Below are 26,653 nucleotides of genomic sequence, written 5' to 3'. Positions count from 1 at the left end.
TCTGTGAGGATATATATTTTTTGTTTGACCAATATTTCGTCAGGCGCGGCCTGACTTCTTCAGGGAGTTGCATAATTATTTTTTTGCATAATTATTTAGTTTTTAGTCTAAATATTAATTGCTGGTCAGATCTCGGAAGATCCGGCAATTGTTCTTTGTTCAGCCGGCCCTTGCATAAAAAACTGTCTACATTTATTTAGCTCTCTTTTGATGTATAGTTTGTAAGGATTTTATTAAAACTAAGGCTCGTACGAAATTTTTCCCAAAGGACACCCGCCAAGGTGGGAAGTAACTTTAACTGGTAACCCAGGGACCTCATTTGTCTACTTTTGGCGGGAATTTTGTTATTGATCCGGTCCGAGTTTTGTCGATCCGATCCGATCCGATCCGATCCGATCCGATCCTGGTTTTGCCAAAGTGCTCTTTGAAATTACAAATGTAACCATACAAAGCAGAACTTGACTCAAGTAGTTCTGTACGGGTCCGCAAATGATCCCAGAACCACAAACGATTCCCAAACTGTACCGCATATGATACCAGGACCGCAAATGATCCCCATATTATATTGGACCGCAAATGATCCTGAAACGCAAATTATCCCCATTTAGGACGGCATATGATCCCGAAAAAAAAGTAAGGAATGGCATGGAGGGTGGAATGGTCTGGATAGAGAATTAATGTGAAGAGCTCTTATTTTAATTTATTAAAACCACCTTAAATCATGGCTCACAACAGGTTTCTGCCTCGTTATAGATTTCCAGAAAGACTGCATTTTGTTTCTTACCACGCTGTTATAAATTTTCCACATTTAATTATCGGATACAATCATCAAACAACTAACTTGGACGTAATTCTAAACTGATTGTGACCAGGGGCCTGTTTCTCGAACAAACAGTCGGGATATTCGAACAAATCTGGCAAACAAACGCAGGGTACGAGAAACGAGTCCCTGGTCACAATCAGTTAAAACTGCGTCCAAGTTAGTTGTTTGATGATTGAATCCGATAATTAAATATGGCAAATTTATAACAGCATGGTAAGAAACAAAATGCAGTCTTTCCGAAAAACTATAATGAGGCAGAACCTGTTGTGAGCGCTCTTCACATTAATTTTCTATCCAGACCATTCCACCCTCCATGCCAATGCTTACTTCTTTTTTTTTCGGGGTCATTTGCGGTCCATAATGGGGATCATTTGCGTTCCGGGATCATTTGCGGTACAGTTTGGGGATCGTTTGCGGCTCTGAGATCATTTGCGGTCCTGGGTTCATTTCAACCTCGTCCCCAGGGTCTCTGTGCATGGAGTCCCTGGGAACGAGGTTGGGATCATCTGCGGACCCGCACAGTTCTGCTTATTAATTTTTTGCCAAAGGGTTTCAAAATTATGAGGCGGAACTTCCCCCCATTATTGAATACTCATTTTGTGAAGTCACAGGGCAAGTGATATCACGTGGTACTGACAAGCACTGTCACAAATGTCACAAATGGCATTCGTTTAACCCAGTCACATGTAATGAAAAAAAGCGATCAATCTATTGAACAACGAGATGCTTCCGTGAAGCATACACTGGCTTGCCTGTGGTACGTGCTACAGAAAATCAGAAGGCACTGAATTGTGTGGTATTGAAATACAGCATTCCAGTCTCTGAAGAATAACAAATAAAAAAGAAGCGATAAACATTGGCTTCTGGGCTGACATGTTGATAATTCTCAAGTTCCCTTACAACTTCCTTGCACCACAAGTGTGCCCTCTGAGCATCTGACAGCTTTGTAATAGTAAACTTCACTGAAGTCAAGCCCTGTTGAGCGGGGTTAGTGTTAGGATGGGAGACCAAAACAATGAACCCGTCATAAAAAACAGAAGCATCTGACTGAAAATACTATTAACGCTAACAAATGCGAACTCAGCAAGGTACAGATTTTGTTAGCTTGCTTTATGCAAAACAAATATTGATGAAAAAGCAAATAACTATTGATACAAAGTTTTCAGAAAGAGCAGAAGGAAGTTTCCGGGACGGTCGATCGAGAATGAAATATTTACGACATGAAAACAACATTAATTTTGAACCGTGAATATAGAATATAAAAAGTTACGATCAGCGACAAACATTTTGGGAGATTTTTGCTATGTTCAAGTAAATTGCAAAATCGAAAAGTGACATGGCCGGAATTCAGCGGGCGCCGTGATTAAGTTACCGCGGCATGTTTACTCGTCAAACAGTGAAGCATCTGTGTCAAATGATGGCAAGATACCGGGTTTTTAAAAAGTTTCTTTTTCTGTCAAGTGTTATAAAGTTTGACAATGAAATGAGCGAAGTCAAAACAAAGATCACAATCGCCCAACTCTTGTTTATGCAAAGTCAAAATTTACTCTCCAAGACGCGTACGACGTTATTATCACCAGGTAATTCCATCATTTTGGAAATAGCAGCTACTTTATTATTCATCTGCATCACAAGTTTTCACTGATTTTGGGGCTCATTTTGTTGAAACTCAAGCACGCTTTCAACAGGCCTTTGAACCCTTCCTGCTTACAGAGCAATACTAAAAAACTTCTCGCATATCACATTTCAACCTTAAGCTCGAAAATTCAATACACAACATGATATTATAATTCACAAAGGCAGAAAATACCACAGAATCCTTTTCCAGCGAAAGTTTTATTGAAACAAACAACATATTTGCTCTTAGAGGCGAAAACCTCTTCCTATTTCATTGCGTGCGTGAAGACAAGAAACTCAATTGTGTCAGATTACCTTCTACTTCAGGTAAATACTGCTCACTTTGATTTCGTCTCGACGGGCGATAGATTGTTGTCGAAGTCCAGTACTCGTCGCTTTTGAGATTCATGCCTAGTTTATCCAACTGACTTTCCATTATTGAGCTCCATAAGGGTATATTTTGTTTAAGGATCCACTAAAACGCCATTCGCGTTGCATGACTTTCGACGCCATTGCAGGCTAAGTTAATGATTCTACTGTGTCCACCAGAGAAATCTACGCAGTTCCACTACCCTCTCGATCCTAAGAAAATACGGGCAGAAGGCTCTATCCACAAAGACACCACTTACCAGGGGAGTGACAGGCAAGACTTTTACCGACACGGAAAAAAAAAAAAAAAAAAAAAGAAAAAAAAGAAAACAAACAAACTAAACGCAGACCTCGACTGGGTTTGCCCATAGGCAACCCAGTAATAAACTTTGTTAAATTCATTAAAAATAGGAGTTTCTAAATTCTCTGCGGGGGTCTTTTGTACTGGCTCAGCCACGCCCTTAATTAGCCTGAGAAGGAGTAATCTTTCTCAAGTCAAGGGTGATCTCGCTCTTGAATATGGCACGCGGATATACTTTATCATATTAGCAGGTATGTTGAAACATTTAATCACCAGAGGAATGCTGGGCTTTGTCGCTAATTCCTTTATTAGTACAACCCTATATAAAGCATTACATTTTAATAATTCGCTATTGTAATGCACTAAGCGTGTTGAGGCAGCGACCTCGAAAATTGTCAGGTAGAAATCGAATTTTCTGCATTCGTAGCATAATCTTTGCATGGCAATCGCCAATATTCGATTGTCTGTCATCTTTGCATCATTGATGTTATTTCAGTCGGGAATTGATTGTTTGCGCAGAAGTCCAGTCAAAATATCTTCAAGCTGCATTCTTCTTTTCGCAATGAAACTGAACTTATGATATGGGCTGAGAACATCTCAAGAGGTTATGAGCCAATTTCTAACTTTCTTAAGTTAAAGCAGACATTCATTGAAGCATGAACACAACTCAGTACCAAATACTCCTCACGGGCGTCATCTAGCAGTCTACGCAAAAACATATTTCAAACACTGCCGGGCGCTAGATACCAATTCAGTGAAATGCAAGCACGTAAGGGTACCAAACATCAATGAACACTAATTCTCAGGACCTTGTTCGGCAATATTCGCCATGGAAATGAACATTTGACATTTCACCTCAATTCCGTGTTAAAGCGGGAAGCATGATCTGTGCTTAACTTGATAAAATAAGTTCTCATCATGAGTTAGACCTTAAGAACCCATTTCCAGATGCCAGTTGGAATCGTTTAGCTTCTGCTGCAACTGTTGTTTAATTGTACTGGCTCTGTACTAAAGTACGTCTCCCAAATACCGGCTTATTGAAAACTACGATTATTATTCCGCCTCCACTGAACATGTTGTCTTTTGCATCGTGCTTCGGTGATATCTGCTGGGAAGCCAAGCCACACTCAATTCAGTACCATGGATACCCTTTAATCCGTGGTTGCAGTGTTTTCAGTGTTTTGCTTTCCTAGTAAGAGAATCATCATAACCAATGAACTTGTGCTACCGGAAAATGTTGCGCATGGCATTGTCAAAATTTGCTAGCCATGAGAAACTTGTAATCAAGGTTATAACACGCGCCGTGCAGAGCCTGAATAGGCTTGACAGCTGTATCCTATGGCCAACCAACAAGCTGGAAACAAACACTCAGCTCCACTAAAGGGTACCCCGTTTGGGACTTTGGAAAGCATAAAGCAGAGCAAGGAAATCTCTGCATCAAAGTCTGCGGATCAATTGCTAATAACATCCCCTAGCCTCGCGACAACAAAAAATATTGGACAAAAGATTCCGGCGCTCGAAAAAACCACTGGATCTAACCTTCAATGTAAACCCTATTTAAAAAAGAACAAGAACTGCACTTTTCTCGATTTTGAAAGGCTACAAGAGTTTCTCCATTTCTTTTGTTTACCTCGTTCCTGTTACCCTGCTCTTCAGAATTGTGATTCATCAGTGCAGGGCATGAAGAAATATTTCTGCCAAATATATCTGAACTGTGGATGTCAAATAATTCGATATTGAAATGGTCATGGCAGAGACTGAGGCACGCAACTTAAAAAGTTAAAAACGAAGCCTGACAAAAGGAAACAACCAGGTTTGAACGAAACTCAAACCCACGGCCGATGAATATATCTTGGGCTCTATGCCGCTATTCAAATTGAGCTATTGCGAGCGAACGTTTAAATTAAAGATCTTTGACTAAACCAACCCTTTCATGTGGGACCTCAGGACAAATATATATATTTATGGGTTAATTTTTCGTTTTCTTTCAACTGGAAATAAGAGAAAAAACATGGGTGAGGTGAACGGGTAAGCAATACTTCAATTAATTGTAAGCCATCCTTTCGGACTCCTAATGCATATTTACGACTTCAAAGTTTACAGCCTTCGAACGTTCAATTCAACCTTTCATTCTCTTAGGTGTACTGTCTCGTTCACTCGTTGCAAAAGGAGCAATGAACAACGCATGGTAGTAAAATATCGGTGCCAACTGCTCGCTTCGAAGATTTTTTTCGACTTAAACATATTAAGTTACTTCTTGTTTCTTCTTGAGTAAAACATCTTTCGATTTCGTTGTATCATGTCACCCGTAAGAGCAAAGTTGTCGAACTAAAAGTGAATTTCTGTCATCTATTGTATCACTGCATGGAAAATACAGTCGAAGGACTGATTTGGATTATATACAATGAAATGACAAATTCTCCGCTTAACAAGCCAGTAGCAAAGTTAAGACATTTAACTACGTATCTGGAAATGGATTCAGACTTGAACATCAAGGAACAGACAAATGGGTGTTATATATGTAGAAATTCGTTGGGGTTTTTGGACACCTCCTCAGATGACTGATATTTGCAGATAGCATCACTCATACCTGTTTTCGTTCCTGAAGAAATAGTTACCATTAACAAATAAACTTGGAATGAGAATTCACATTAAGTCATGAAAAGAATTCAAGCCGTGCAGCGTTGACTTCACTTCCCAACACCATCTTTGTAAACAAACTCCATGCACACAACATAACTTTCAGAGTTCTTCTTTGCCAATCATTCTCCTTCTCCCTTTTCATTTCTTTTTATTTAATGGGCGTTCTTAGATACCTTCTCTAAGTTATAGACGAATACGAAAATGCATTGCGTACGAGGTCTCCGTGCAAATTACGCACAAAGATTCGTGTAAGACCTAACTACACACAGCAAAGAATTTCGTTTGGCAAATATAAATTTATTTGCTATGGCTGGGAGAGATTTGTTTACTATGACATCAAGAAACAGTAATTGTTGATTCAAGTTTGCAACCCATCAACTGGTTTCCGGCTCTATGCGACGATTAGGGAGCTAGAAAGAGATCCAATTTTAAATCAGGAGCATTTTATTAGGCCACAAAACGTTCCTTTGAAAATAATCATTTTATAACGTTTTCGAGGCTCACAGGAAGCAACTTGACTTAAGCTTAATTAGCTGGCAGGAGGATTTTCGTGTAACTGCTAAGTAATCTTACCTTCTTCGCCTTGGTATGATAGGACTGTGTATCTTGTATTTCAAATTTCTGAACAACAGCTCTACTCAGTTCAATTTCTAAGTATCTTTTTCAGTAAACCGGATGATATCCAGGGTATTGAATGTCCACGTTATATATCTGGGAATCAATTGTTACAATTTATAAATTTTGTGTGAAGTTCAACCATTTGAACTAGTTGCATATCTTGATTAAAAATGGCTACTATTGATATCTTATCTGAAACTCAAATAAATTCCGTCTATCCAAAACCAAACAACTCAAAGCTGTGCATCTTAAAGCCAGATCAGCAACTCTTTTTCCAAAGCAATAACAACATTTTCTCATAGTAAATAAGTCTGACAAATGCGTCGTCTTCTCTGTCTACACGAGTAGCTGATCATTTGAATTGATGACTATGAATTATGAACAATTGAATAAGGCTATGAGATACAGTAAAATCCTTCCCTTCATCAGCCATTTGTTTGATTCACTGAATGTTCAGTGTTATGGCAGTTAAATCCAAAGACAAACAAGAAATATTTAATTAAGTACCGCTTTAATAGTGTTAATTGCAAAGGACCTATAAGGATACAAGAAGCAAGCTTCCTTATAGATTGTTGTAATTGTGATAAAACCATCGAAGAGAAATCTCACCCAAAAGCTTGACCATTTGCATTTGTCTTGTGGTCAATTGTTCTGGTGCTTATACAGTGTAGAGAATCGGCTAAGGAATCATACACCAAGTGTCTTCAACCAGGAATTATTTCGAGAAGTTACAAATTTGCCATTATAATTGGTTACTTGTAAGTCTCGTTTACAATATTCTTGACTCGTATCCACACACTAATCATGCTTTCCATACTTGGTTCGATGTAAATTACCCAGCAGCGAAGGGAAGTATGATGTTAGGGAGCAAACTCGATACGCAGAATAAACTGCACCTCTTCCATGTCAACGCTATGTTTGCAATTCATCTTCGTTACTTTTAATAAAATCATTACATCAAAGTCTGCGGATCAAATGCTAACAATCTCTAGCCTCGCTACAATAAGAAATATTCGACAAAAAATTCCGGCGCTCGAAAAAATCACTGGATGCCATTCTTACTTAAAGCTATATTTCTCTAGGACCATCTTTTAAAGAACTCTAACGAGCAGTGAGATTCGACTTTGAATCCTGTCGCGTTCTTAAGTTTCTCAAGATCGCATATTCTTTGTGCGCAAAATTGCAGCTTGGAAACTGGTGTGTGAAATAGGGTATCATTGAGTTAGTGCTTCACAAATCGTCTAATAGGGACAATCCTCTGATAACATTGCCAACATTTTCATTGAAATTCGTTTTTGTTGTACCGGTGACTGTGTTAACCCTCAATGTAAACCCAATAAAACAAAACCAAGAACTACACTTGTCTCTATTTTCAAAGCTTACAAGAGTTTCTCCGCTAATTTCTTTACCTGCTTCCTGTTACTCTGCTCTTCAGAATTGTGATTCATCAGTGCGTGGCACGAAGAAATATTTCTGCCAAAAATCTGAGCAGCGGATAACTAATGTTGCGATATTAAAAGTCATTGCAGTGACCGAAGCATGTAAGTCTGACAAAACGAAGTCTGACAAAAAAAAACAACCAGGCCCCAGTTGTTCAAACGATTGATAGCGCCATCCACCGGATAAATCACTATCCAGCGGATAAACACTAGCAAAGCCAACTGAGTTATCCAGTGGATAGTGATTTATCCGGCGGATAGCGCTATCCATCGTTTGAACAACTGGGGCCAGGTTTGAACGAAACTTGAACCCACGGCCGATGTCTATATCTTGGGCTCTATGCTATTCTAATTTACCTATTGCGAGCGTAAGTTTCAATTAAGGATCGTTGACTAAACCAACCCTTTCTTGTTGGACCTCACGACATATATATATATATTTATAGGTTCGTTTTTATTTTTCTTTCAAGTGGAAATAAAAGACAAAACATGGGTGAGGTGAACGGGTAAGCAAGAATTCAATTAATTTTAAGCCATCCTTTCGGACTCCTAATGCATATTTACCATTTCACATTTTAGAGCCTTCGAACGTCCAATTCAACCGTTCATTCTCTTAAGTGTACTGTCTCGTTGACTGGTTGCCAAAAGAGTAATGAACAACGCATGGTAGTAAAATATCGGTGGCAACTGCTCGCTTCGAAGATTTTTTTCGACTTTAACATATTAAGTTACTTCTTGTTTCTTCTTGAGTACAACATCTTTCGACTTCTTTGTATCCTGTCACCCGTTAGAACAAAACTGTCGAACTAAAAGTGAATTTCTGTCATCTATTGTAAAAGGGCATAGGAAATACAGTCGAAGGACTGGTTTCGATTATATACAATGAAATGACAAATTCTCCGCTTAACAAGCCAGTAGCAAAATTAAGACATTTAACTACGCATATGGGAATGGATTCAGACTTGAACATCAAGGAACAGACAAATGGGTGTTATATATGTAGAAATTCGTTGGGATCTTTTTGGAAACCTCCTCAGATTACTGATATTTACAGATAGAATCACTTATATCTGTTTTCGTTCCTTTAGTAACAGTTACCGTTAACACATAACCTTGGAATATAGATGAGAATTCACATTGAGTCATGAAAAGAAATTCAATTCAAGCCGTGCAGGGTTAACTTCATTTCCCAAAACCATCTTTGTAACTAAACTCCATGCACACAACATAACTTTCAGAGTTCTTCTTTGCCAATCATTCTCCTTCTCCCTTTTCATTTCTTTTTATTTAATGCGCGTTCTTAGATACCTTCTCTAGGTTATAGACGAATACGAAAATGCATTGCGTACGAGGTCTCCGTGCAAATTACGCACAAAGATTCGTGTAAGACCTAACTCCACACAGCCAAAAATTTCGTTTGGCAAATATAAATTTATTTGCTATGGCTGGGAGAGATTTGTTTACTATGACATCAAGAAACAGTAATTGTTGATTTAAGTTTGCAACCCATCAACTGGTTTCCGGCTCTATGCGACGATTAGGGAGCTAGAAAGAGATCCAATTTTAAATCAGGAGCATTTTATTAGGCCACAAAACGTTCCTTTGAAAATAATCATTTTATAACGTTTTCGAGGCTCACAGGAAGCAACTTGACTTAAGCTTAATTAGCTGGCAGGAGGATTTTCGTGTAACTGCTAAGTAATCTTACCTTCTTCGCCTTGGTATGATACGACTGTGTATCTTGTATTTCAAATTTCTGAACAACAGCTCTACTCAGTTCAATTTCTAAGTATCTTTTTCAGTAAACCGGATGATATCCAGGGTATTGAATGTCCACGTTATATATCTGGGAATCAATTGTTACAATTTATAAATTTTGTGTGAAGTTCAACCATGTTAGAGACTTATTCACCGACCTGTACTGTTTGAACTAGTTGCATATCTTGATTAAAAATGGCTACTATTGATATCTTATCTGAAACTCAAATAAATTCCGTCTATCCAAAACCAAACAACTCAAAGCTGTGCATCTTAAAGCCAGATCAGCAACTCTTTTTCCAAAGCAATAACAACATTTTCTCATAGTAAATAAGTCTGACAAATGCGTCGTCTTCTCTGTCTACACGAGTAGCTGATCATTTGAATTGATGACTATGAATTATGAACAATTGAATAAGGCTATGAGATACAGTAAAATCCTTCCCTTCATCAGCCATTTGTTTGATTCACTGAATGTTCAGTGTTATGGCAGTTAAATCCAAAGACAAACAAGAAATATTTAATTAAGTACCGCTTTAATAGTGTTAATTGCAAAGGACTTATAAGGATACAAGAAGCAAGCTTCCTTATAGATTGTTGTAATTGTGATAAAACCATCGAAGAGAAATCTCACCCAAAAGCTTGACCATTTGCATTTGTCTTGTGGTCAATTGTTCTGGTGCTTATACAGTGTAGAGAATCGGCTAAGGAATCATACACCAAGTGTCTTCAACCAGGAATTATTTCGAGAAGTTACAAATTTGCCATTATAACTGGTTACTTGTAAGTCTCGTTTACAATATTCTTGACTCGTATCCACACACTAATCATGCTTTCCATACTTGGTTCGATGTAAATTACCCAGCAGCGAAGGGAAGTATGATGTTAGGGAGCAAACTCGATACGCAGAATAAACTGCACCTCTTCCATGTCAACGCTATGTTTGCAATTCATCTTCGTTACTTTTAATAAAATCATTACATCAAAGTCTGCGGATCAAATGCTAACAATCTCTAGCCTCGCTACAATAAGAAATATTCGACAAAAAATTCCGGCGCTCGAAAAAATCACTGGATGCCATTCTTACTTAAAGCTATATTTCCCTATGACCATCTTTTAAAGAACTCTAACGAGCAGTGAGATTCGACTTTGAATCCTGTCGCGTTCTTAAGTTTCTCAAGATCGCATATTCTTTGTGCGCAAAATTGCAGCTTGCAAACTGGTGTGTGAAATAGGGTATCATTGAGTTAGGGCTTCACAAATCGTCTAATAGGGACAATCCTCCGATAACATTGCCAACATTTTCATTGAAATTCGTTTTTGTTGTACCGGTGACTGTGTTAACCCTCAATGTAAACCCAATAAGACAAAAACAAGAACTGCACTTGTCTCTATTTTCAAAGCTTACAAGAGTTTCTCCGTTAATTTCTTTACCTCCTTCCTGTTACTCTGCTCTTCAGAATTGTGATTCATCAGTGCGTGGCACGAAGAAATATTTCTGCCAAAAATCTGAGCTGCGGTTGCATAATGTTGCGATATTTAAAGTCATTGCAGTTACCGAAGCATGTAAGTCTGACAAAACGAAGTCTGACAAAAAAAAACAACCAGGCCCCAGTTGTTCAAACGATTGATAGCGCCATCCACCGGATAAATCACTATCCAGCGGATAAACACTAGCAAAGCCAACTGAGTTATCCAGTGGATAGTGATTTATCCGGCGGATAGCGCTATCCATCGTTTGAACAACTGGGGCCAGGTTTGAACGAAACTTGAACCCACGGCCGATGTCTATATCTTGGGCTCTATGCTATTCTAATTTACCTATTGCGAGCGTAAGTTTCAATTAAGGATCGTTGACTAAACCAACCCTTTCTTGTTGGACCTCACGACATATATATATATATTTATAGGTTCGTTTTATTTTTCTTTCAAGTGGAAATAAAAGACAAAACATGGGTGAGGTGAACGGGTAAGCAAGAATTCAATTAATTTTAAGCCATCCTTTCGGACTCCTAATGCATATTTACCATTTCACATTTTAGAGCCTTCGAACGTCCAATTCAACCGTTCATTCTCTTAAGTGTACTGTCTCGTTGACTGGTTGCCAAAAGAGTAATGAACAACGCATGGTAGTAAAATATCGGTGGCAACTGCTCGCTTCGAAGATTTTTTTCGACTTTAACATATTAAGTTACTTCTTGTTTCTTCTTGAGTACAACATCTTTCGACTTCTTTGTATCCTGTCACCCGTTAGAACAAAACTGTCGAACTAAAAGTGAATTTCTGTCATCTATTGTAAAAGGGCATAGGAAATACAGTCGAAGGACTGGTTTCGATTATATACAATGAAATGACAAATTCTCCGCTTAACAAGCCAGTAGCAAAATTAAGACATTTAACTACGCATCTGGAAATGGATTCAGACTTGAACATCAAGGAACAGACAAATGGGTGTTATATATGTAGAAATTCGTTGGGATTTTTTTGGAAACCTCCTCAGATTACTGATATTTACAGATAGAATCACTTATATCTGTTTTCGTTCCTTAAGTAACAGTTACCGTTAACACATAACCTTGGAATATAGATGAGAATGCACATTGAGTCATGAAAAGAAATTCAATTCAAGCCGTGCAGGGTTAACTTCATTTCCCAAAACCATCTTTGTAACTAAACTCCATGCACACAACATAACTTTCAGAGTTCTTCTTTGCCAATCATTCTCCTTCTCCCTTTTCATTTCTTTTTATTTAATGCGCGTTCTTAGATACCTTCTCTAGGTTATAGACGAATACGAAAATGCATTGCGTACGAGGTCTCCGTGCAAATTACGCACAAAGATTCGTGTAAGACCTAACTCCACACAGCAAAGAATTCCGTTTGGCAAATATAAATTTATTTGCCATGGTTGGGAGAGATCTTTTTACTATGACATCAAGAAACAGTAATTGTTGATTCAAGTTTGCAACCCATCAACTGGTTTCCGGCTCTATGCGACGATTAGGGAGCTAGAAAGAGATCCAATTTTAAATCAGGAGCATTTTATTAGGCCACAAAACGTTCCTTCGAAAATAATCATTTTATAACGTTTTCGAGGCTCGCAGGAAGCAACTTGACTTAAGCTTAATTAGCTGGCAGGAGGATTTTCGTGTAACTGCTAAGTAATCTTACCCTCTTCGCCTTGGTATGATACGACTGTGTATCTTGTATTTCAAATTTCTGAACAACAGCTCTACTCAGTTCAATTTCTAAGTATCTTTTTCAGTAAACCGGATGATATCCAGGGTATTGAATGTCCACGTTATATATCTGGGAATCAATTGTTACAATTTATAAATTTTGTGTGAAGTTCAACCATGTTAGAGACTTATTCACCGACCTATACTGTTTGAACTAGTTGCATATCTTGATTAAAAATGGCTACTATTGATATCTTATCTGAAACTCAAATAAATTCCGTCTATCCAAAACCAAACAACTCAAAGCTGTGCATCTTAAAGCCAGATCAGCAACTCTTTTTCCAAAGCAATAACAACATTTTCTCATAGTAAATAAGTCTGACAAATGCGTCGTCTTCTCTGTCTACACGAGTAGCTGATCATTTGAATTGATGACTATGAATTATGAACAATTGAATAAGGCTATGAGATACAGTAAAATCCTTCCCTTCATCAGCCATTTGTTTGATTCACTGAATGTTCAGTGTTATGGCAGTTAAATCCAAAGACAAACAAGAAATATTTAATTAAGTACCGCTTTAATAGTGTTAATTGCGAAGGACTTATAAGGATACAAGAAGCAAGCTTCTTTATAGATTGTTGTAATTGTGATAAAACCATCGAAGAGAAATCTCACCCAAAAGCTTGACCATTTGCATTTGTCTTGTGGTCAATTGTTCTGGTGCTTATACAGTGTAGAGAATCGGCTAAGGAATCATACACCAAGTGTCTTCAACCAGGAATTATTTCGAGAAGTTACAAATTTGCCATTATAATTGGTTACTTGTAAGTCTCGTTTACAATATTCTTGACTCGTATCCACACACTAATCATGCTTTCCATACTTGGTTCGATGTAAATTACCCAGCAGCGAAGGGAAGTATGATGTTAGGGAGCAAACTCGATACGCAGAATAAACTGCACCTCTTCCATGTCAACGCTATGTTTGCAATTCATCTTCGTTACTTTTAATAAAATCATTACATCAAAGTCTGCGGATCAAATGCTAACAATCTCTAGCCTCGCTACAATAAGAAATATTCGACAAAAAATTCCGGCGCTCGAAAAAATTACTGGATGTCATTTTTACTTAAAGCTATATTTCCCTATGACCATCTTTTAAAGAACTCTAACGAGCAGTGAGATTCGACTTTGAATCCTGTCGCGTTCTTAAGTTTCTCAAGATCGCATATTCTTCGTGCGCAAAATTGCAGCTTGCAAACTGGTGTGTGAAATAGGGTATCATTGAGTTAGTGCTTCACAAATCGTCTAATAGGGACAATCCTCCGATAACATTGCCAACATTTTCATTGAAATTCGTTTTTGTTGTATCGGTGACTGTGTTAACCCTCAATGTAAGCCCAATAAAACAAAAACAAGAACTGCACTTTTCTCTATTTTCAAAGCTTACAAGAGTTTCTCCGTTAATTTCTTTACCTCCTTCCTGTTACTCTGCTCTTCAGAATTGTGATTCATCAGTGCGTGGTAAGAAGAAATATTTCTGCCAAAAATCTGAGCAGCGGATGCCTAATGTTGCGATATTAAAAGTCATTGCAGTGACCGAAGCATGTAAGTCTGACAAAACGAAGTCTGACAAAAGAAAACAACCAGGAACCAGTTGTTCATAGGATTGATAGCGCCATCCACCGGATAAATCACTATCCAGCGGATAAACACTAGCAAAGCCAACTGAGTTATCCAGTGGATAGTGATTTATCCGGCGGATAGCGCTATCCATCGTTTGAACAACTGGGGCCAGGTTTGAACGAAACTTGAACCCACGGCCGATGTCTATATCTTGGGCTCTATGCTATTCTAATTTACCTCTTGCGAGCGTAGGTTTCAATTAAGGATCGTTGACTAAACCAACCCTTTCTTGTTGGACCTCACGACATACATATATATATTTATAGGTTCGTTTTTATTTTTCTTTCAAGTGGAAATAAAAGACAAAACATGGGTGAGGTGAACGGGTAAGCAAGAATTCAATTAATTTTAAGCCATCCTTTCGGACTGCTAATGCATATTTACCATTTCACATTTTAGAGCCTTCGAACGTCCAATTCAACCGTTCATTCTCTTAAGTGTACTGTCTCGTTGACTGGTTGCCAAAAGAGTAATGAACAACGCATGGTAGTAAAATATCGGTGGCAACTGCTCGCTTCGAAGATTTTTTTCGACTTTAACATATTAAGTTACTTCTTGTTTCTTCTTGAGTACAACATCTTTCGACTTCTTTGTATCCTGTCACCCGTTAGAACAAAGTTGTCGAACTAAAAGTGAATTTCTGTCATCTATTGTAAAAGGGCATAGAAAATACAGTCGAAGGATGGTTTCGATTATATACAATGAAATGACAAATTCTCCGCTTAACAAGCCAGTAGCAAAATTAAGACATTTAACTACGCATCTGGGAATGGATTCAGACTTGAACCTTTAAGGAACAGAAAAATGGGTGTTATATATGTAGAAATTCGTTGGGATTTTTTTGGAAACCTCCTCAGATTACTGATATTTACGGATAGAATCACTTATATCTGTTTTCGTTGCTTAAGTAACAGTTACCGTTAACACATAACCTTGGAATATAGATGAGAATTCACATTGAGTCATGAAAAGAAATTCAATTCAAGCCGTGCAGGGTTAACTTCATTTCCCAAAACTATCTTTGTAACTAAACTCCATGCACACAACATAACTTTCAGAGTTCTTCTTTGCCAATCATTCTCCTTCTCCCTTTTCATTTCTTTTTATTTAATGCGCGTTCTTAGATACCTTCTCTAGGTTATAGACGAATACGAAAATGCATTGCGTACGAGGTCTCCGTGCAAATTACGCACAAAGATTCGTGTAAGACCTAACTCCACACAGCAAAGAATTCCGTTTGGCAAATATAAATTTATTTGCCATGGTTGGGAGAGATTTTTTACTATGACATCAAGAAACAGTAATTGTTGATTCAAGTTTGCAACCCATCAACTGGTTTCCGGCTCTATGCGACGATTAGGGAGCTAGAAAGAGATCCAATTTTAAATCAGGAGCATTTTATTAGGCCACAAAACGTTCCTTTGAAAATAATCATTTTATAACGTTTTCGAGGCTTGCAGGAAGCAACTTGACTTAAGCTTAATTAGCTGGCAGGAGGATTTTCGTGTAACTGCTAAGTAATCTTACCTTCTTCGCCTTGGTATGATACGACTGTGTATCTTGTATTTCAAATTTCTGAACAACAGCTCTACTCAGTTCAATTTCTAAGTATCTTTTTCAGTAAACCGGATGATATCCAGAGTATTGAATGTCCACGTTATATATCTGAGAATCAATTGTTACAATTTATAAATTTTGTGTGAAGTTCAACCATGTTAGAGACTTCTTCACCCATGTCTTGTGTTTTATTTCCAGTTGAAAAAAAAAAAATAAAAAAGAACTTATAAATATATGGAATTTTCCTGAGGTCCAACAAGAAAGGGTTGGTTTAGTCAACGATCCTTAATGGAAACCTACGCTCGCGAGAATTTGTCATTTCATTGTATAAAATCCAAATCAGTCCTTCGACTGTATTTTCCATGCAGTGATACAATAGATGACAGAAATTCACTTTTAGTTCGACAACTTTGTTCTAACGGGTGACAGGATACAAAGAAGTCGAAAGATGTTGTACTCAAGAAGAAACAAGAAGTAACAAGGAGTCCGAAAGGATGGCTTAAAATTAATTGAATTCTTGCTTACCCGTTCACCTCACCCATGTTTTGTCTTTTATTTCCACCTGAAAGAAAAATAAAAACGAATCTATAAATATATATATATATATATATATGTCGTGAGGCCCAACAAGAAAGGGTTGGTTTAGTCAACGATCCTTAATTGAAACCTTCGCTCGGAATAGGTAAATTAGAATAGCATAGAGCCCAAGATATAGACATCGGCCGTGGGTTCAAGTTTTGTTCAAACCTGGCCTCAGTTGTTCAAACGATGGATAGCGCTATCCGCCGGATAAATCACTATCCACTGGATAACTCAGTTGGCTTTGCTAGTGTTTATCCCCTGGATAGTGATTTATCCGGTGGATGGCGCTATCAATCGTTTGAACAACTGGGGCCTGGTTGTTTTCTTTTGTCAGACTTCGTTTTGTCAGACTTACATGCTTCGGTCACTGCAATGACTTTTAATATCCCAACATTAGGCATCCGCTGCTCAGATTTTTGACAGAAATATTTCTTCATGCCACGCACTGATGAATCACAATTCTGAAGAGCAGAGTAACAGGAAGGAGGTAAAGAAATCAGCGGAGAAACTCTTGTAAGCTTTGAAAATAGAGACAAGTGCAGTTCTTGTTTTTGTTTTATTGGGTTTATATTGAGGGTTAACACAGTCACCAGTACAACAAAAACGAATTTCAATGAAAATGTTGGCAATGTTATCGGAGGATTGTCCCTATTAGACGATTTGTGAAGCACTAACTCAATGATACCCCATTTCACACACCAGTTTCCAAGCTGCAATTTTGCGCACGAAGAATATGCGATCTTGAGAAACTTAAGAACGCGACAGGATTCAAAGTCGAATCTCACTGCTCGTTAGAGTTCTTTAAAAGATGGTCATAGGGAAATATAGCTTTAAGTAAGAATGGCATCCAGTGATTTTTTCGAGCGCCGGAATTTTTTGTCGAATATTTCTTATTGTAGCGAGGCTAGAGATTGTTAGCATTTGATCCGCAGACTTTGATCTAATGATTTTATTAAAAGTAACGAAGATGAATTGCAAACATAGCGTTAACATGGAAGAGGTGCAGTTGTTCTGCGTATCGAGTTTGCTCCCTAACATCATACTTCCCCTCGCTGCTGGGAAATTTACATCGAACCAAGTATGGAAAGCATGATTAGTATAAGGATACGAGTCAAGAATATTGTAAATGAGACTTACAAGTAACCAGTTATAATAGCAAATTTGTAACTTCTCGAAATAATTCCTGGTTGTAGATACTTGGTGTATGATTCCTTAGCCGATTCTCTACACTGTATAAACACCAGAACAATTGACCACAAGACAAATGCAAATGGTCAAGCTTTTGGGTGAGATTTCTCTTCGATGGTTTTATCACAATTACAACAATCTATAAGGAAACTTGCTTCTTGTATCTTTATAAGTCCTTTGCAATTAACACTATTAAAGCGGTACTTAATTAAATATTTCTTGTTTGTCTTTGGATTTAACTGCCATAACACTGAACATTCAGTAAATCAAACAAATGACTGATGAAGGGAAGGATTTTACTGTATCTCATAGCCTTATTCAATTGTTCATAATTCATAGTCATCAATTCAAATGATCAGCTACTCGTGTAGACAGAGAAGACGACGCATTTGTCAGACTTATTTACTATGAGAAAATTGAAGTTGAACCATGTTAGAGACTTATTGACTAAGCTATACTGTTTGAACTAGTTGCATATTTTGATAAAAAAATGGATACCATTGATATCTTATCTGAAACTCAAATTAATTTCGTCTCTCCAAAACCAAACAACTCAAAGCTGTGCATCTTAAAGCCAGACCAGCAACTCTCTTCCCAAAGCAATAAGAACATTTTCTGATATTAAATAAGTCTGACAAATACGTTATCTTCTCCGTCTGACAATGTTAGGGCGCGTAGCTGATCATTTAAATTGATGACTATGAATAGTCTATGAGATACAGTAAAATCCATCCCTTCATTAACAATTTGTTTGATACACTGAATGTTCAGTAGCTTGAAAATGTGTTATGGCAGTTAAATCCAAAGACAAACGAATGAATATTTAATTAAGTACCCTTTTAATAGTGTTAATTGCAAAGTACTTATAAGGATACAAGAAGCAAGTTTCCTTATAGATTGTTCTAATTGTGATAAAACTCTCGAGAGAAATCCCACCCAAAAGCATGTCCAGCAATAATTAGCTACAAAAATTATGCATGTGCATTTCCATTTGCCTTGTGGTCAATTATTATGGTGCTTATACAGTGTAGAGAATCGGCTAAGGAATCATACACCAAGTGTCTTCAACCGGAATTATTTCGAGAAGTCACCAATTTGCTATCTTAATTGTTTACTTGTAAATCTCATTTACAATATTTTGATTCGTATCCACACACTAATCATGCTTTCCATACTTGGTTCGACGTAAATATCCCAGCAGCGAAGGGAAGTATGGTGTTAGGAAGCAAATAATCGATACGCAGAATAGACTACACCTCTTCAATGTTAACACTATGTTTGCAATTACATCTTCGCTACTTTTAATAAAATCACTACATCAAAGTCTGCGGATCAGTGGCTAACAATCCCTACACTCGCTACAACAGAAAATATTCGACAAAAGATACCGGCGCTCGAAATAAGCTCTGGATGTAATTCTTACTTAAAGCTATATTTCCCTATGACCATCTCTTAAAAAACTCTGACGAGCAGTGAGATTTCCCTTTGAATCCTGTCGCGTTCTTAAGTTTCTCGAGATCGCATATTCTTCGTGCGCAAAATTGCAGCTTGGAAACTGGTGTGTGAAATAGATTATCATTGAATAAGTGCTTCTGCGGATCAATTTGCTAACAATCCCTAGCTTCGCTACTGCAAAAAAAAAATTCAAAAAAAGATTCCAACGCTCAAAGAAATCACTGGATGTAATTCTTATTTAAAGCTATATTTCCCTATGACCATCCTTTAAAGAACTCTGACGAGTACTGACTGACATTCGCCTTTGACTCCTGTGGCATTCTCCAATTTCCCAAGATCGCATATTCTTCGTGCGCAAAATTGCAGTTGGGAAACTGGTGTGTAAAATAGGGTATCATTGAGTTAGTGCTTCGCAAATCGACTAATAAGGACAATCCTTGGATAACATTGTCCACATTTTCATTGAAATTCGTTTTTGTTGTACCAATGAGTGTGTTAACCTTTAATGTAAACCCTATTAAAAAAGAACAAGAATTGCACTTTTCTCCATTTTGAAAGCTTACAAGAGTTGCCCCGTTAATTTCTTTACCTTCTTCCTGTTACTCTGCTCTTCAGAATTGTGATTCATCAGTGCATGGCATAAAGAAATATTTCTGCCAAAAATCGGAACTGCGGCTGCGAAATGTTACGATAATAAAATAGTAATTGCAGTGACTTAAGCATGTAACGTAAAAAATAAAAGCGAACTCTGACGAAATGAGGCATCCATGTTTGAACGAAACTCGAATCCACGGCCGATGTATATATCTTGGGCTCTATGCTATTCTAATTGAGCTATAAATGAATGATCTTTGACTAAAGCAACCCTTTCTTGTTGGACCTCAGGAAAAAATATATTTATTTATAGGTTCGTTTTTCTTTTTCTTTTCACTGGAAATAAAAGACAAAACATGGGTGAGGTGAACGGGTAAGGAAAAATCGAGTTACGAAGCCATCCTTTCGGACTCCGAATGCATACTTACAATTTCATACGTTAGAGACTCCCAGCGTTTATTTCAACCTTTTATTCTCTTAAGTGTACTGTCTCGTTGACTGGTTGCAAAAGAGTAATGAACAACGCATGGTAGTAAAATACCGGTGCCAGCTTCTCGCTTCAAAGATTTGGTTCGACTCTGGCATATTAAGTTATTTATCGTTTCTTCTTGAGTGCCACATCTTTCGATTTCGTTGAATCATGTCACCCGTAAGAGCGAAGTTGTCGAAGGAAAAGTGAATTTCTGTCATCTATTGTATCACTGCATGGAAAATACAGTCGAAGGACTGATTTCGATTAGATACGTTGAAATGACAAATTCTCCGCTTAACAAGCTCGTAGCAAAGTAAAGACATTTAACTACGTATCTGAAAATAGATTCAGACTTGCAGATCATGGAGCATACAAATGGGTGTTATATGTACAGAAATTCGTTGGGATTTTTTGGAAACCTCCTCAGATGACTGATATTTACAGATAGAATCACTCATATCTGTTTTTGTTCCTTTCGTTCGTTTCGTTCCTTTGTTCGGGCAAAAAATGAGCTAAAGTTACCGTCAACAAATGACCTTGGAATATAGATGAGAATTCACATTGAGTCATGAAAAGAATTCAAGCCGTGCATGGTTGACTTCATTTCTCAACACCATCTTTGTAACCAAATTCCATGCACACAACATACCTTTCAAAGTTCTTCTTTCCCAATCTCCTTCTCGCTTTTCGTTTCTTTTTCTCTATTGAGCGTTCTTGGTGACCTTCTGCAAGTTACAGACGAATAACAAAATGCATTGCGTATAAAGTCACCATGAAACAATCAGTTAAGACAGATTCTCCGTGCAAATTACGCACAAAGATCCGTGTAAGACCTAACTCCATACAGCAAAGAATTCCGTTTGGCAAATATAAATGGTTGGGAGAGATTCGTTTACTATGACATCAAGAAACAGTAATTGTTGATTCACGTTTGCAACCCATCAACTGGTTTCCGGTTCTATGCGACGATTAGTGAGCTGGAAAGAGATACAATTTTAAATCAGGAGCAGTTTATTAAGCCCCAAGACGTTCCTTTGAAAATAATCATTTTATAACGTTTTCGAGGTTCGCAGGTAGCAACTTGACTTAAGCTTAATTAGCTGGGAGAATGATTTTCGAGTAACTGCAAAGTAATCTTACGTTCCTCGCCTTGGTATGACCCGATTGTGTATCTTGTACTTCAAATTTCTGAGCAACGGCTCTACTCATTTCAATTTTTAAGTTTCTTTTTCAGTAAACTGGATGATATCCAGGGTATTAAATGTCCACGTTATTTATCTGGGAATCTATTGTAACAATTTATAAATTTTGTGGGAAGTTGAAGCATGCTAGAGACTTGTTTAACCGACCTATACTGTTTCAACTAATTGCATATCTTAATAAAAAATGGATACCATTGATATCTTATCTGAAACTCAAATTAATTTCTTCTATCCAAAACCAAACAACTCAAAGTTGTGCATCTTAAAGCCAGACCAGCAACTCTCTTCCCAAAGCAATAAGAACATTTTCTGATAGTAAATAAGTCTGACAAATGCGTCGTGTTCTCCGTCTGACAATGTTAGGGCGAGTAGCTGATCATTTGAATTGATGACTATAAATTATGAGCAATTGAATAAGTCTATGAGATACAGTAAAATCCATCCCCTCATCAACAATTTGTTGGACTCACGGAATGTTCAGTATCTTGAAAATTGTGTTATGGCAATTAAATCCAAAGACAAACAAGGAATATTTAATCAAGTACCGCTTTAGTAGTGTTAATTGCAAAGGACTTATAAGGCTACAAGAAGGAAGTTCCTTATAGATTTTTCTACTGAGATTGGCCTTTGAATCCTGTCACGTTATTTCGTTTCTCAAGATCGCATATTATTCGTGCACAAAATGGCGGCTTGGAAACTGGTGTGTGAAATAGTGTATCAAAATCGTCTAATAACAACAATTCTTGGATAACATTGCCGACATGCCCATTGGAATTCGTTTTTGGTTGTACCGGTTAACCTTCAATGTAAATCCTATCAAAGGATTTTGAAAGCTTACAGCTCCAGGAGTTTGTGCGTTAATTTCTTTACCTTTACTATAGATTGTTTTAATTGTGATAAAACCTTCGAGAGAATTTCACCCAAAAGCATGTCAGCAATAATTAGGTACAAAAATAATGTATGTCCATTTGCATTTGTCTTGTGGTCAATTATTCTAGTGCTTATACCGCGTAGAGAATCGGCAGGGGATTCGTATCCACACACTAATCAAATTAACTCAATTGATAAATTCTGCTCCCGCCGGACAAGAATGCGAGGAATTATCATGCAAGCGTTCGTTCAAACTGTTGCACTTTCTTTGCAAACTGACAGGTCTGGCCGGCCAGTTCTGACAAAAGGAAAGCGCTCTTAGTCTTCCGATTTTTCTGCGAAAACAAAATGTCTGTCACAGCTAGACACAATTTTGAACAAGAGCCGAACGACCTTATATTTAACCTTTCCCTGCAGCACCAAACCGTAATAAAAAAGTGATTTCCCTAGATTGCCAATTTCGTTAACTAGATTGTATTTCTTTGGTTTAAACATTGCTGCAATGCCAGATAACGGTTTAGTTTACTGTTCCTTGAAATCGCAAGGAAAAATGACATTAAATTACAAACCCAAGAAAAATGTACTAAGATGGTGCGCCACACATTGAAAGGGATATTTTTCAGGAAGGCAAAACGAACGTTCTCATCTATGCTAATCAGTGTTCGGTGATAATAAATGTACACATACACTGATTAAAATAACTGAAAGCTAACCATTTACTGATTAAAATCTGTGCTTCGACCGATTAAGTAAAAGCTAAGCATTCATAAGCTGGTGTTTAGACCTCATTACTGAAGATCTTCACCACCACAACTCAAAGACGACTATTTGAACATGGGCTATAATAACTGAAAGCCGACCATTGGTCCTTCGGTGTTCGGCAGATACCTCTGTCCGCGCAACAAAACATGTTTTTTCTCAGTTTGCGTGACGGAAAGGTCAACGTTTGAATCTCTGAAAGAATTGAGGTCTCGATAGAAACCTATTAGCTCTTAGTCTCTTACTCTAACGCATCATATCGCGATGGGAACTCTACCTTTTTCCAATGATTTACTTTTCAAATTTAGCCTAACCTCTATCCTAGACATCAATATACATACACACATACATATATATGCACAGTCGTGAGAACCAAATCGAAAAGCAAAACTAGAAGAGACAATACTTACATAACTGGTGGATGCTTGCAACAAACCAAAATGCAGCTGGTGCCTTCGTATAAATAAGACTTCTAAAGAACAGGGACCCAAAATTGCAAGGTCTTCGACATAATTCCTCATAGTGGATTGTCACTACTGTGTTGTAGCATCCTATTCGGCAAAATCTTCAATGTTTTGTCAATTATACCAAGTTTGCACAGTGGACAATGCACCATGAGCGGATCGATACTCACGTAGATACACATGCGATTGTCGTCCAAGGTCTCAACAATCAAAAATCACGCCATCATATTCCGCTACCTCCAGTTGAGAAATTTTAATTTCATAACCAACGTGATAGTGCAAAGTCACAGGAATCTGGGATGTTTCCATTTTTTCCCAATTATTGTGTTCGACAAAGTAGAGAACGCAATGATCTCGTGGTTGTCCTGGGAATGGCTGAATACAAGCAAAGGTGGATAGTCGGAAAGGCAGACTAATGGATGACCTCATGTTTTTGTTGTGCAAAGGATTCTGCCTCGTGTTTTGTTTTGCTGTGCCAGTTTCCTCTTCGGTGACCGAGGTTGTAAGCGCACTACGTCTAAAGTTCGTGTGCGACCACAAAACAAGTCTATTTCGAGATCTCGGTCGACGGCGATGTAATTGAGACCAAACGTGACAGACCTCAAAGAGCTAAAATTGAAAGGAAAGCCTTGTCTCGAGCTCTATCTAAAGGTTGTTCGGCGAGCCAATCATTTGCGAGCTTAAAATTACTGCCGTCTGTTTATTGTTGGCGTTAGCAAATTGGCGAAAAGAAATCGAAACCTAAGCGGAGGTAAGCAAACAAACTTGAAATTTTAGAACTACCCTGGGTGCCAGAGGAAATTTTTGTTTCCAAGACCCGAGAAAACGCTACGCAAAACGAAGGCAACCACAGAGGACTGCCGGAAAATAACTCTGGTGACACGCGCCCGGAGCCTCATTCCAAGCGGGAAATAAGTTTAAATCTAGTTCACTGATTGGGCATTATATTTGAGGGAGTTTCAGATTTAGAGTTCAGATTTATTTCTTTTGCCAAGAGTAACAATATATATTTATACCAAATAGGAGAACCAAGTTTATAGTATGGTGTGAAGATGAAGAGCGCTCAATACCATTATAAGTAGAGAAAAAACAAAATAAAGAGATAAGGCAAAGATCAGCTGTCGCTACTCCGAGTTTCACGCCGGTTGGCGATCTTCAGGCAACTGACAGGTCAACTTTATTATAAGCTCATATAAACAAAGGAGACATCTAAAATAATGGTGTTACATTACATGACGACATTTACTAAACATTTCAGAGTAGACAGCAGATCCAGAGGAAGTGAGTTCAAGATCAAGTTCTGATGAGTAGTATTCTTGAGGAATATGAATTGTCTGTGGGTACTGTTGAGTAGAGGGGGTGGGCATAAGGGGGGTTAGAGGTGGGCAGGAAAGGCGGGGTAGGATAGAAGTACTAGGGAGTATCATGGATGGATAGGTGAGAAGAAGGGAGGAAAAGATGTCTAGTTCTTTCTGAGACCCCCAGAAAACCGAATCCCTGTTATTTTAACTACACCCCCGAAAAAAGAAAAATCCTTTCTTAGGCAGTTGATTTAAAAAAATCAGTTTAAGAAATTTAAACTGGTTCGAAAAAAAATGAACTTAACCGGTTTGAAAAAAATTCAAACTAAAAACAAAATTAAACCACAGCATATAGTTGACAGGGCTTTGCAGAAATCGAATGCCTACGACTATGAAATGACCCGGAACGGTCAACCCATCTTTTATGTAGTGGGTTAAGTGCAAGAAAAAGGTCTCAGTTTGAGCCTTAAGGTTTCAAGGGGTCCCCTATGCATGGACTAGTAAAATGTAGTCTTCCGTTAAACATGAATGAAATCTGCAAGTGGCATTGTTGAGGCTAGAAGAGGTTAAAGTTTGTCCTTGCTGGAATCATAGCTATGATAAGCAGGAATATGAGTTCTGCCAAAGTGCTAAGTTGTCCCATTATACGAAGGTACCTTTTTGTAAATCCAGTCCATGTGTAGTTAAAGGAATAATATTAACATTAATTACACACACAAAAAAAGCACTTATTCCTGGCAATGAAGCTCAAAAAGAAACCTTAGGGGCCTTATTACTATGAGCTTTCTTCCTTACTTACACATTAAATACATGAGCGGCGAAATCAGATTAAAATATGAATTAAGATAAAAAAGCAAGCAGAACAAAACACACTAAACATAAATAAACATAAAAAAGCATCAAAATAAATATACAAAAATGTCTATATATAGGAGAATCAACTAAGGAGAAATACTTTCAATATAGATTTTGAAAGAGAATTAGAGGCAGAACTGTGAATACTTTAATGTAGGAAATTGAAGAATCTTGGGGCCTGAAATCTTAAAGCAAAATGTCTAATACTCGTTCTGGCAGGAAATAAGTAGAAAGTATTGGAATTTCTAGTATTATTTGAATGGACTTGATTAGTCATTGAAAACATTTTGTTAAATACACCAGGAAGAAAGCCTATATAAAAATACATGAATTTTCCCATTTAAAACAAATAGATATCAGCAAACTTCAATGTGAAATTCTTTAAGTACAGGATCAGTGTGAGCATCAAAGTAACGGCTTTTTAGAAATAAAACGAACGAATTATAACAATGCGATTCAAGTTTGTAGGATAAGTTGATACCCAAACTGAAACACAATATATGAGATAGGGATAAACTAAGCTTTAATAAAGGGAATTTAAAGGGTACGTAATGAGGAAACAGGAAGACAAAAGCTTGATTTATAAATTATTCCGATTGCTGTGGAAATTTGCCTTGCAACGTTAGCAATATGTTGTTTCCACGTGAAGTCCTCATCAAGCATAACACTCAAAAACATTGTTTCCTTTACTTGTTCGATAGCACAATTACTTAATTCTAGTTTAAGATCAAGATTTTGCTTTTTCGCTGCCGTGGCTTGAAAACGGCCATAAATTTATTAGACTTTGAATAATTTACTGATAACTTACTGGCTTGGCGCCAATCTGTTAGTTTCAATAGCTCCTCATTCAGGGTCGTTTCAAGAAAATCAACATTATTGTGGGAATTAAAAGAATATGTTTGTATCATCGGCAAAAAGAAA

At 37.6% G+C, this 26,653-nt stretch overlaps 1 long non-coding RNA gene across 3 annotated transcripts; it reads right to left on the bottom strand.

Annotated features, from left to right (window-relative positions):
• Window positions 1–11,518: 11,518 nt before the first annotated feature.
• LOC138000608 (uncharacterized) lies at window positions 11,519–24,533 on the bottom strand. Of its 3 annotated transcripts, XR_011123170.1 has the most exons (5): window positions 23,523–24,533; window positions 20,931–21,006; window positions 16,516–16,552; window positions 14,224–14,313; window positions 11,519–12,877 (listed from the first exon to the last, which is right to left on the bottom strand). It is a non-coding gene; the product is annotated as an uncharacterized lncRNA (long non-coding RNA). The 3 variants fall into 3 exon arrangements; XR_011123169.1 differs by lacking the exons at window positions 11,519–12,877; window positions 16,516–16,552 and having other exon boundaries at window positions 12,885–14,313; XR_011123171.1 differs by lacking the exons at window positions 11,519–12,877; window positions 14,224–14,313; window positions 16,516–16,552 and adding an exon at window positions 14,359–16,098.
• Between the last annotated feature and the right edge of the window lie 2,120 nt (window positions 24,534–26,653).

This window comes from Montipora foliosa, chromosome 4, assembly GCF_036669935.1.
Source record: "Montipora foliosa isolate CH-2021 chromosome 4, ASM3666993v2, whole genome shotgun sequence".
NCBI lineage: Eukaryota > Metazoa > Cnidaria > Anthozoa > Scleractinia > Acroporidae > Montipora > Montipora foliosa.
Note: the sequence above shows the minus strand (reverse complement) of the source record. Positions and strands in the feature narration are given on the sequence as shown.